Below are 12,281 nucleotides of genomic sequence, written 5' to 3' on the forward strand. Positions count from 1 at the left end.
GAGAGGAAAGGGGGGTTATGAGGAAACAGGGTCAAGGGAAGACCTCTGTCTCCCCAACCCTACACACTACTACGTTGGGGTTTAAAGTGGCCTTGAGATGTGGCCTTTTAAAAAAGGTTTATTCATTCTCTCTCTCTCTCTCTCTCTCTCTCTCTCTCTCTGTCTCTCTCTCTCTCTCTCTGTCTCTCTCTCTGTCTCTCTCTCTGTCTCTCTGTCTCTCTCTCTCTCTGTCTCTCTCTCTCTCTCTCTGTCTCTCTCTCTCTGTCTCTCTGTCTCTCTGTCTCTGTCTCTCTGTCTCTCTCTCTCTGTCTCTCTCTCTCTCTGTCTCTCTCTGTCTCTCTCTGTCTCTCTCTCTCTCTGTCTCTCTCTCTCTCTCTCTGTCTCTCTCTCTCTCTGTCTCTCTCTCTCTGTCTCTCTGTCTCTCTGTCTCTCTCTCTCTCTCTGTGTGTGTGTGTGTGTGTGTGTGTATGTGTATGTATGTTGCACACACATGCCCACACACTCGCGAGAGAGACATGCAGTGCCCGTGGAGGTCAGAGGACAATTTGCAGGCGTGAGTTCTCTCCTCCCACCAGGTGTGTCTCAGGTTAAACCTCAGTTGTCAGGATTGGTGGCAGTCGCCTTTATCCACCAAGCCCTAAGATGGGCCCTTTTAAGTACCCGTTTCTTTAAGTATGAAGTAGAGACGGTGATGGTATCTGTATCTACCTCACAAGCTTAGGACTCTTACAAGCCACCCCCACCTCCGCTAGCCTGGAGCCTCGCATACTCCGAGCCTTTAATAAAGGATGGCCAAAGCCTATAGTCCCAGTGACTCAGGAGGCTGAGGCGAGAGCCTCACCAGGACCTTTCTGCGCTACAGAGTGAATTCAAGGCTAACCTGGGCAACTTAGTGAGACCCTGTTTCAAAGCGAAACTTGATCCAAGGGAAAATAGTGATGGAGCGCTTGCCTCAAATGCAAAGACAGTGAACACAATCGCCAGTTCAAAATGAAAAAATGAAAAAATAAATAAATAAAAAGGCTCCAGAGTTGATCACGTGGCTGTAACACAGAATCCCTTGAAGGAGGGTGCTGGGCATGTGCAGTCGCATACATGCATTGCTCTCATCAGCCCCTGGGGTCTACTGTTGCCCAGAGAAGCTAACTCTTTCCTTTTGGCCAAGAGCGCAATGCTTTCCTAATACTTTGTTAAAAATTAATTCTTGCTGTACTACATACATACACACACAAAACAACATAGCAAAAAGGGAGGGAGGGAGGGAGGGAGGGAGGGAGGGAGGGAGGGAAGGAAACTTTAAAAAGTAAAGGTGTGGTGGCGCACGCCTTTAATCCCAGCACTTGGGAGGCAGAGGTAGGCGGATCACTGTGAGTTCGAGGCCAGCCTGGTCTACAAAGTGAGTCCAGGACAGCTAAGGCTAAACAGAGAGACCCTGTCTTGGGAAAAAAAAAAAGTAGCATAGGCCTTTATTTTTTATTTTTTGTTAAATTTATTTGTTACATATACACACCAGAAGAGGGCACCAGATCCCATTATAGATGGTTGTGAGCCACCATGTGGTTGCTGGGAATTGAACTCAGGACCTCTGGAAGAGCAGACAGTGCTCTTAACCTCTGAGCCATCTCTCCAGCCCACAGGCCTTTAATCTCAGCACTCAGGAGGCAGAGGCAGGTGGATCTCTGGACGTCCGAGGCCAGCCTGGCCTACAGAGCTAGTTCCAGGACAGCCAAGGCTACACAGAGAGATCCTGTCTTGAAAAACAATAATAACAGAAGTCACTTTAAAAAAAAACAGTTCATAAAATTTCAAATGAAAGTTTGTTCAGAGAAAACTTTCCTATGGGTTGCAAGGGAGAGTGAGCTGCCTCACACGGAGGAAGAGGTGAGGCCGACTCTGCAGTCTGAGGAGATTTCCCAGCCGTCAAGCTGGGTATGTAGCTGGTAAAGAGCTGTTGGGACAAAGACAGAGGAGCTGAATGAATGAGTCCCTGAGCAGGTGAATGAATGGCCATCTGACTAGCTGACTGACTGACTAAATCAATGGCTGACTGACTGGAAGACTGGCTGAATGTCTGACTGAGTAATCTGAGCGAATGAAGAAATGAGTGAATGAGTGAATGAGTGAATGAGTGAATGAGAAATTGCATTGCTCTCATCGTCTTTTAACAGACAGTGCAGGGGTTGGGGAAACAGCTCAGACTTTACGCATATTTGCTGCTCCTACAGAAGACCAAGGTTCAGTTCCCAGCACCCACTTCTGGCAGCTTACCATCACCTGTAACTCCAGGTCCAGGGGATCCAATGTCTTCTGGCCTTTGTGGACACCTGCACACATGTGGCATATACTTACATACATGCTCACATACATAGGCACAAATACACACATACATATATACATACACACACTACACACACATATACACACATACACATACTACACACATACACATGCTATACACATACACAACACTACACACACATATGCATTAACACATACACATTTTACACATATATATATACACACACATATACAAACCTATACACACCACACACATACACATGCATATATATATACACATATATATACATATATACAAATACACATACACATATACATACTACACACTATACATATGCATATATGCATATACACATAAACTCACACATACACACTACACACACATACACATATACACACTACATATATACATATATATACATATATATACACATGATACACACATATACATATACACACACTACACCTACATATATATACACACATGCATACGTATACACTTAATTTTAAAAGTCTAAAAAAAATCCAATGATGCACATGGAAATGTTATAAAAATGACATATAAAATGTATGTGTGATGTATGTATGAATACATGTATGTGTGTATGCATGCATGTGTGTTTGGCCCAGATCATTATCTATCTCCAACAGAAATCAGTACTATTTGGGGCTTGAAAAAGTTACATAGTTTTTTCTTTCTTTTCTTTCTCTCTCTCTCTCTCTCTCTCTCTCTCTCTCTCTCTCTCTCTCTCTCTTTTCCGAGACAGGGTTTCTCTGTGTAGCCCTGGCTGTCCTGGATTCGCTTTGTAGACCAGGCTGGCCTTAAACTCACAGCAATCCACCTGCCTCTGCCCCCCGGAGTGCTGGGATCACAAGTGTGCAACCAGTATATAGTTCTTTTGTTTGATTAAAACTCACTCTGGTGTCTGAGGGGCATGGAGCCTTTTCCTCAAGTGTTTGCATGTGTGTGGCTGTGTACAGTGGTAGATGAAGGGACAGCTGTTCTCTCCTTCAAACAGTTGTGTTTCCAGATGTCTGTCAATGCCAAGTTCAGATCAGATGCCAGGAGCCAGCTCACAGTACCGTGTGGTCTCCGCTAGAAGCTGGGATAGCAGGGTGATAGGTTTAAATGTGAGAGACAGACGGACCTGAGCTATGGCTGCACTAAGTGCCAGCTGGGAGCCCTGGCAGGTCTCTCCTCTCCCTGGGTCTTCGGTTTCCCATCTACAGACTGGGAACAAAAACCCTCCCATCGGGATGGCTGTGAATACTAACGCGGAGGATTTATGGGGGAGCTGATGACGTGATTGACGCCGAAAATAACTTGTGGTCTTTGTGACCGTCTTGGGATTAGTAAATATCCACTTCAGAAACAGAGTAGGGACTGTGAGCCAACCCCACTGAGAACACAAGGCAAGTCAGTCAGTTCTCATGGAGCCCAGGCCCTGTGTGGCACATGTGTTCCCAGGAATGCCCCTTCATCCGACAGACCGGGAGCAGAGTGGCTCTTGTCCTTCACGGGTGTCCTGAGAAGATAGGGTAACCCTTCTCAGGGGGCTTCCTAATGATGCCGCTGGTGCCTTCCCCTAAGGGCCTTGTGGTTGAAAGTAAAGAGCAGGTGAGCGGCCACAGCAGGGGAGAAACAAAATGAACCATCCCATAATTATAGTCTCACGAATACAGTTGAAGAAGGGTACAGCATGCTTGCATAAAGCCTAATTCCTTGATTAGGAGTCAGGAGACTCAGAGCTTGTGCCCCTGCTGTGAAAATTACGCCCTATCACCCCCTTCATGCAGACGATAATCATCTTCCTGAGGCGGGACAGACTTGAGCTGATAAAGATGGAGATGAAGGTGACTGCCAGGCAGCCATGCAAAGAGTCCAGAGACTGAACACAGTCCTCTCAGACCCTGAAATCCCATTCTGGATACTCAGTCTAGACTAGTGGAGACAGGTGTCCCCCGGGGCAAGTTGTCATCCCCAGAACTGAAGGGCTCCTTGGCATCTGGAGGGACAGTGGCCAAAGCATTGCTGAACACCCTACCCTGACAGAGAACGAACTGTCTGGCCCCAAACATCAATACACCTTCATTCAAGAACCTTCCAGGAGACAGGTTGCTTAGCGTGTATTTGTTACTAGAAGCAGGAGCACCATCCACCTTCAATCAGACCGCATTTTATTATTCACTTGACGCCTCCGGAGGAGGGGCATGGCCGTTTACAGCCTGTGTGCCCATCTGGCCTTTGCCTGCTTTGATAAAAGTTTTATTGCTGTGAGGCCGTCCCTATTCATTTCTGTGTAGTAGCTCAGTGTCTTGATATCATGGTGGTGGCGGCAGATTTGAATCATTTTGTTATAATGTATAGCATGTGAAGCTGTTTGCTCTCTGGCTCCTTCAAAAAATAAAGTGTCAACTCCTGGCTCAAAGGAAGGGTGAGATTTCACCAAGGGGTCATGTCATACTGGTGCTGCCTCTCTGGCACCCTCTGTGAGTCTGTTTTAATCCTGATGACCCCATTGGACTAAGATGGCCGTGAAGGGAGGGAGAGTTGTGAGCCGATTGAAGAAGGTACACAGCAGCACTGGATGGCATCCGGGCTCTCAGATGTGCGCGGTGACAGATGGAGAGGAAGGACTCGGGTTCCTACCTGAAGCACCTGGCTGGTGTCATTGCTCGCGCTGAGACAGGAAAAAACAATATACTGGACAAAGTTCCAGAGAACTCTGTTGGCAAGGAGGGTTTGTCTGGAACAATGAAAAGTTGGGGTGGGGGGCTGGAGAGATGGCTCAGTGGTTAAGAGCGTTGCCTGCTCTTCCAAAGGCCCTGAGTTCAATTCCCAGCAACCACATGGTGGCTCATAACCATCTGTAGTGTGATATGGCGCCCTCTTCTGGCTTGCAGGTGTACATGCAAGCAGAGCACTGTATACATAATAATAATAAAAAATGTTAAAATGACCAAATTTAAAAAAGAAGAAGAAAAGAAAAGTTGGGGTAACTTGGAATTTTAAAAAAAGGAAGAAAGTCACGTTGGGGATCTTGTTTCATAGGGGTCCGAGTCAGCGTCACGGTGAGAAGAGTGTCTTGGGGCTGGGAGGTGGCTCATAGCAAGGGCATTTGCTGCCCAAGTTCGAGCCTCTAGCACCCATTTAAAGAGCTGGGCGTTGAGACTGGAGAGATGGCTCTGCTTTTCCAGAAGACCAGACTTCAGTTCCCTGTGCTCTCATCAAGAGGGCATTAATAAGCATAGCTCCAAGGGATCTGACAGCCTCTTCTGGACCCCTTGGGCACCTGCATGCACACGTGCATGCTCCCACACAGACACACATACACATATGTCAGTAGAAATAAAACTTAAAAATAACAACTCTGGCAACTTTAGCTGGGTGGTGGTGGCGCACGCCTTTAATCCCAGCACTCGGGAGGCAGAGGCAGGCAGATCACTGTGAGTTCGAGGCCAGCCTGGTCTACAAAGTGAGTCCAGGACAGCCAAGGCTACGCAGAGAAACCCTGTCTCGGAAAAAACAAAACAAAACATAAAACACCAGCAACTTTATGGCTGCACACATCTGCAAGGCCAGTGCTTTGTGGGAGCACAGGAGGAGGAGGAGGGCTGAGCCCTCACATCTGAGCGATACCTGCCCCTGGAGAGAAAGGCTCTTGTGCCTCTTCCGTCCAATGTGTCACTGGTCTGAGGCTAGGAAGACAGAGGACCCTCAGGGCAGGATGGTGGCCTTATGGAAGTCATCACACTGGGGCGGCAGCAGAAATGGAGCTTGTGTCTCCAGGAGGACACACCAGTGTCAACAGTGGGCACAGAAGAGCATGCTGACAGGAGAGATGCTACCACTCTCTTCCCAGAGTTCCCTCTGTGTCTCTCAGGGTTCTCCAGAGGAGCCAAACTCACAGGATGCAAGTGTCTGTTTTGAAGAAGAGTAATTGGTTGGCTTGTGAGATAGGGCTGGGAAGTTTAACAGTGGCTGACAGCTCAGTCTGAGATGCTGGACACCCCAGCAGCTTCAACCCAGTGCTGAAGGTCAGGGAGGTCCCTGGAGAGTCCAGTATGGAAGGCTGAAGAAACTGGAGTCTGAGCAGGGAATGGCAGGAACCACACAGGCTCATAACATCAGAGGACTTGCTTATATGTGCACCCGCTGCCTTCCTCCGTTGTCCAGCCCACTGGGAGGGTGTGCACCCATTTATGGCAGGTCCCCTCTACCCCAGCCACTGTCTCCCATGTCAGTTCTATCTGGAAACATCCCCCACAGACAACTTGAGTGGAGTTTGTAGAGATGGCTCCTGGCTTTCTGTGATGACAGCTGGGGGCCAGACCTGGGTACTGACGTTAAGAGGCTCTCTCTGCCTGACTTTCTTAGCTATCTTTCAAGTTCAGCTCTTCTTAAAGGCAGAACACCTTTGGGTCTGGTGCTTGTAAATGGAAGACTAGGCTACTAAGGAGCATGCTCAGTAAGGAAGAAGGTGGCCCACCTAGCAGGCATCCACAGAGCCCATGGTCGGCGATGTCTGTCTGCCAAGACTTCGGCATAAGAACCCTTCCTTCCTTCCTTCCTTCCTTCCTTCCTTCCTTCCTTCCACTTTTATCCCTTCTTTCTCTCCCCTCATCTCTTCCCCATTCCCTCTTGTTTTTTTTGGGGGGGGGCTGTTTCAAGACAGGGTTTCTCTGTGTAACAGCCCTGGCTGTCTCGGATTCGCTTTTCTAGACTAGGCTGGCCTCGAACTCAGAGATCCGCCTGCCTCTGCCTCCCGAGGGCTAGGATTAAAGGCGTGCGCCACCACGCCCGGATCCCACTCCCTCTCTTTTTCTTCTGTTTTTCTCCCTCTACTCTTCTTTGCATTCCATATACAGCAGGCTGGGTTCAAACTTGTAATTCCCCTGTCTCAGACCCCTGAACATGACAGGTGACAGGCACGCCCTCACACCTGCCTTCTTTTTATTCATATTACATCACTGACTGCATACCAACAGCCACAGTTCTGTGCCTCCAAGTAAGTGGCTTCAGAACCTGGCAAAGACCACAAAGTGACCAGAGACCCACACAAGCCAAAGCGTAGTAGCCTCTGTGACAGTTGCTAAGTGGGACACGCAGGGCTCACTTGGGATGTCTTCGGAAAGGGTGTGGCTTTTTGCCTTTTCCAAGTGGCACACCCTGGAGCTATCCAGGGCCTCCAAGGACAAGTGGGTTTTCATGTTCATCAGGAAAGGGTGGGGTGTGCCTGCATACCAGGAAGAAACAAGAGACAAACCACAAAAGGTCATGACCCCCCAAGAGATAATCAGTTGCCCAGGACTGAGCCTCTTCAACTGTGAATAGTAAGACTTTCTCACAGGAAAACATTACTCTTTGCAACCAGCTTTGAGCATGGGTAACCCTTTATTGTCAGCTGCACAGAGCATCCCTTACTTTTTGCCCTAGGACATCTTTACTGCATTGGTATGGGTGTCCATGGCAACCTGCTTACTGCTACCCCAAACTGGAGTGGGAGGTTGTTTAAACTCTTGGTTTGACCTTCTCTGATGAGGGAGGAGCATCGCTGGATAACTGCAGCCAGCTCTTAGCTCATGGAGGACACTTCTGAGCTATGTTCTTCAGCATCCTTAAAGTACCTAGTGGGATGGAGCGCAACTCGCTCACAGTAGGACCAACTCCAGAATGCTCCTTGGATCGGCCATCTCCACTTCCCGTTCACTTTGCCTTTGTTCAAGGCTGCTGTTTTATGCAGCCACTTTGTCAAATGGGATAGATTCTCAAAAGCCAACCCCCCCCACCCCCCACTTCCCACCTTGGCTGTCTCTGCCTTCTGGAAACATCAGGACGTGTTAATTGTGGAAAATCACAATGTATAGATAATAAAGAATGCAGATCTTGGAAGTCTGAGACAGGAGGATCTCCATGGGTTCAGTGTCACCTGGGATACAGAGTGAGTCCTTATCTTTAAAAAAATCACAAAGTCCTAATTCTGTCCTCTCTGGGAAGTTCTTCTGCTAGCATTTGGGTGTATATTATCCCTTTTAACACACACACACACACACACACACACACACACACACACACAAACAACACACACACACACACACACACACCATCAACAGCATAATGTCCCAGCACCTGGAAGGGGAAGTGGGCACAAAGTTCCACAATCAAGAAACTGTTTGCAACTGACAGCTTCGAGAGAAGAGGACAATCAGTTTATGTCAATGGAGTCACTCTGGAGCATCAACCACACCGCAGGGCAGGCCACATGCTCAGGAACAGTGGACCAACACAAACTGGACTACATCACCCCCATTAAAAATGTTTATTCATTTTTCTGTGCATTGGTGTTCTGCATACTTGTCTGTGAGAGGGTGCAACATCTCCTGTAACTGAAGTTACAGACAGTCGTGAGATGCCATGTAGGTGCTGGGAATCGAACTTGGGTCCTCTGAAAGAGTAGCCAGAGCTCTTAACTGCCAAGCCATTTCTCAAGCTCCCCATGTTGTACCTTAAAAAAAAAACTTTTTTTTGTGTGTTAATTTTGGCTTTAAAAGAAACAAAACAAAACAGAATAGGAAGTCAGATGGGGTAGGGACAGAGGATCTGGGAGAAGTTGGGGAAGGGAAAAAAGAGTATGACCCAAACATTGCATGAAAACATTTTAAAATAAAATTTAAAAAATCAAGATAGGTTCTCTGGAATTGATTGATTGATTGAGTTTTGCACCAGACATTGGTGGCGCACACCTTTAACCCCAGCACTCGGGAGGCAGAGGCGAATGAATCTTTGAGTTCAAGGCCAAGCATTTGGGAAGCAGACAAAGGTGGATCTCTGAGTTCGAGGCCAGCCTGGTCTACAGAGTGAGTTCCAGGCCAGCCAGGGCTACACAGAGAAACCCTATCTCAAAAAAAAAAAGTTTTTTTCCACAATGGTAATGACAGTGTATTACTACAATATAGATATGGTTTGCGTGTCCCTTCAAGGGTTTCTGTTTTGACATTTAATCCTCACATTAGGCATTACGAGTGTGGAAAGTTAACTGGATATGCTATTTTGAGGGGGCACTTTGGGGAGGAAGCTATGATGAGGATCCCCAAGACTGAATCCTGAAAGTTAAATAAAGAGACCAGAAGAGATGCCCACAGACTACTGTGCTCCATCTCTGCCATGCCAGAGGAGGACATTGGAGCCCCTGGGCTGTGGATGCTGGGAATCGAACTCAGGTCCTTTGGGAGAGCAGCCCCATCTCTCCAGAGCCAGAATTACCCAGCCTTGTAAAGCGGTCAACAGTTGTGCTCTCACTGCCCCTAGTCTCCAGGGCTTTTATTATGAAGTGAGGACCACTGTCTCTCACAATTGTGGCGAGGGGGATGCCATCATATGCATGTCAACATAAAAACAATTCTCACCCCAAAGAGGAAAAGACTGTTTATTCTGGAGCCAAATAGGAGTAACTGTGGTGTGGGGATCATCCTCTGATGCCAGGAAAGGAAGAGGGTTGTGGGAGGCTGGAGGTTAAAGAGATTTTGATGAGCAGAGGGCACATGAGACATTGAATTCACCAGCAGACAGGTGGTCAGGCAAGCAAGCAGCCAGCTGTCGGCATGCGCCCAAGCACACACCGCTGTCCGCAGGCCACATACAGACTGGCATGCAGGTTGCAGAGATAGGCATACTGGCCTACAGACAGACACACATGCCTACAGACAGACACACAGATACACAGAGGTAGGTACACAGGCTTACAGACTGACTCACAGGCCTACAGACAGATGCACAGGCCTAAACACAGACACACAGACACACAGCCACACACACAGCCACACACACATACACACACACACACACACACACCCCAGGCCTATAGATAGACAGGCCAACTAGTGAAGGCGTGGGCCTCTGACCTCAAGGCCGTATTTAAACAGAGTCCACACAAAAGTGGCACTCTGCCAGAAGTGGTTGTATAACAGATGACATCACTGTTTACTTTTGTGTTTCCAGGACATCCAGTGTCAGCCATTTTGTGCTGATTCAGAGTGCCCCTCACGCCGTGTCCAGCATTAGCCATCTTGGCCCACGTAAGCACCCGGTTGTGGAAACAAAGACCACCCTTAAAGCCTTCTCTTCACAACACATATCTGGGAACACGGCACAACACATATCTGGGAACACGGATCCAGGTCACCCCAACCCCATGCTTGAAGGTGACAGAGCTTTCAATGAAAAGAACAAAGAAAAAAATTTTTTAAAAGTCAAGAGATATTTAAAATAATCGGTGGAAATATTGGCTAAGCGATTCCAGCAAGGTGTGGATCCCTTGCTGTAGGCCTCTGGCACTATCTGGTGACCGTCCGAGCTTTGGGTTGGTGGAAGATAGGGGTCCACTAAGCTAACACATCCAAAGGTTTCACCTGACAGTACAAGGATGCTAGCTTAGATGGCAAAGTGGGAATGGAGTGGTTAATAAGGGGGTTAATAATAGCCCAAGAGGAACTGTAATTAGGCTCTGGACCTGCAACATTCCAACCTCCCCACAGTCACTGAAGTTAATCAGCTTTGCAGAAGGTTCAGGGGGGGGGTGTGCTTCCAGAACTTTCCTTCACAGATATCGTCCCACTGTACTTAGACTTTAGACTTGTGGTTCTTCTGAAAATCTCTGAGGATTTTCCAAGCTGTTTTTTTTTCTCTCTTTATTAGCTAGTAGCTTAAATGGCATTTCCTTAGAAAGGCCTTCATGACTAGCCTTAATCACTAATTGGCCCCTCCCTGTGTCAATCAGTTTATTATTTGATCTTATTTCTTATTTTTCTACATAACCGTTCCAACGGATTCAGACATTCACGTAAAAAAAAATTTTTACCTCCGTTTTATTTGAATGTAAATTTTAAGAAGGCAGAGACGTGTGTTTGGGTTGAATGTAAATTTTAAGAAGGCAGAGACGTGTGTTTGGGTGTGGTGTGTGCAGATGTGAATGCTTACTTCAGGTTGGGCTGGTTCAGCAGAAAAGAGTACTTGCTGCCAAGCGTGACGACTTGAGTTTGATTCCCCGAGACCCACTGGGTGGAAGGCAAGAACCAACTCCTCCAAATCGTTCTCTGACCTACACACACACACACACACACACACACACACACACACACACACACACTAAATAAAATGCAATTAAAAACTCACTACATTAAAAAATTCTACCTTTGCATCACGTATATAGCAGCCATCTTGCTTGCTTGCTTGCTTGCTTGCTTGCTTGCTTGCTTGCTTGCTTGCTTGCTTGCTTGCTTGCTTGCTTGCTTGCTTGCTTGCTTGCTTGCTTGCTTGCTTGCTTGCTTGCTTGCTTGCTTGCTTGCTTGCTTGCTTGCTTGCTTGCTTGCTTGCTTGCTTGCTTGCTTGCTTGCTTGCTTGCTTGCTTGCTTGCTTGCTTGCTTGCTTGCTTGCTTGCTTGCTTGCTTGCTTGCTTGCTTGCTTGCTTGCTTGCTTGCTTGCTTGCTTGCTTGCTTGCTTGCTTGCTTGCTTGCTTGCTTGCTTGCTTGCTTGCTTGCTTGCTTGCTTGCTTGCTTGCTTGCTTGCTTGCTTGCTTGCTTGCTTGCTTGCTTGCTTGCTTGCTTGCTTGCTTGCTTGCTTGCTTGCTTGCTTGCTTGCTTGCTTGCTTGCTTGCTTGCTTGCTTGCTTGCTTGCTTGCTTGCTTGCTTGCTTGCTTGCTTGCTTGCTTGCTTGCTTGCTTGCTTGCTTGCTTGCTTGCTTGCTTGCTTGCTTGCTTGCTTGCTTGCTTGCTTGCTTGCTTGCTTGCTTGCTTGCTTGCTTGCTTGCTTGCTTGCTTGCTTGCTTGCTTGCTTGCTTGCTTGCTTGCTTGCTTGCTTGCTTGCTTGCTTGCTTGCTTGCTTGCTTGCTTGCTTGCTTGCTTGCTTGCTTGCTTGCTTGCTTGCTTGCTTGCTTGCTTGGTGCAAAGGTGGCAAAAACTAGGCAGAGGAGGGGCGTGGCCGCCCGG

This window comes from Acomys minous (assembly GCF_964271855.1).
Source record: "Acomys minous genome assembly, chromosome: 16".
Taxonomy (NCBI): domain Eukaryota; kingdom Metazoa; phylum Chordata; class Mammalia; order Rodentia; family Muridae; genus Acomys; species Acomys minous.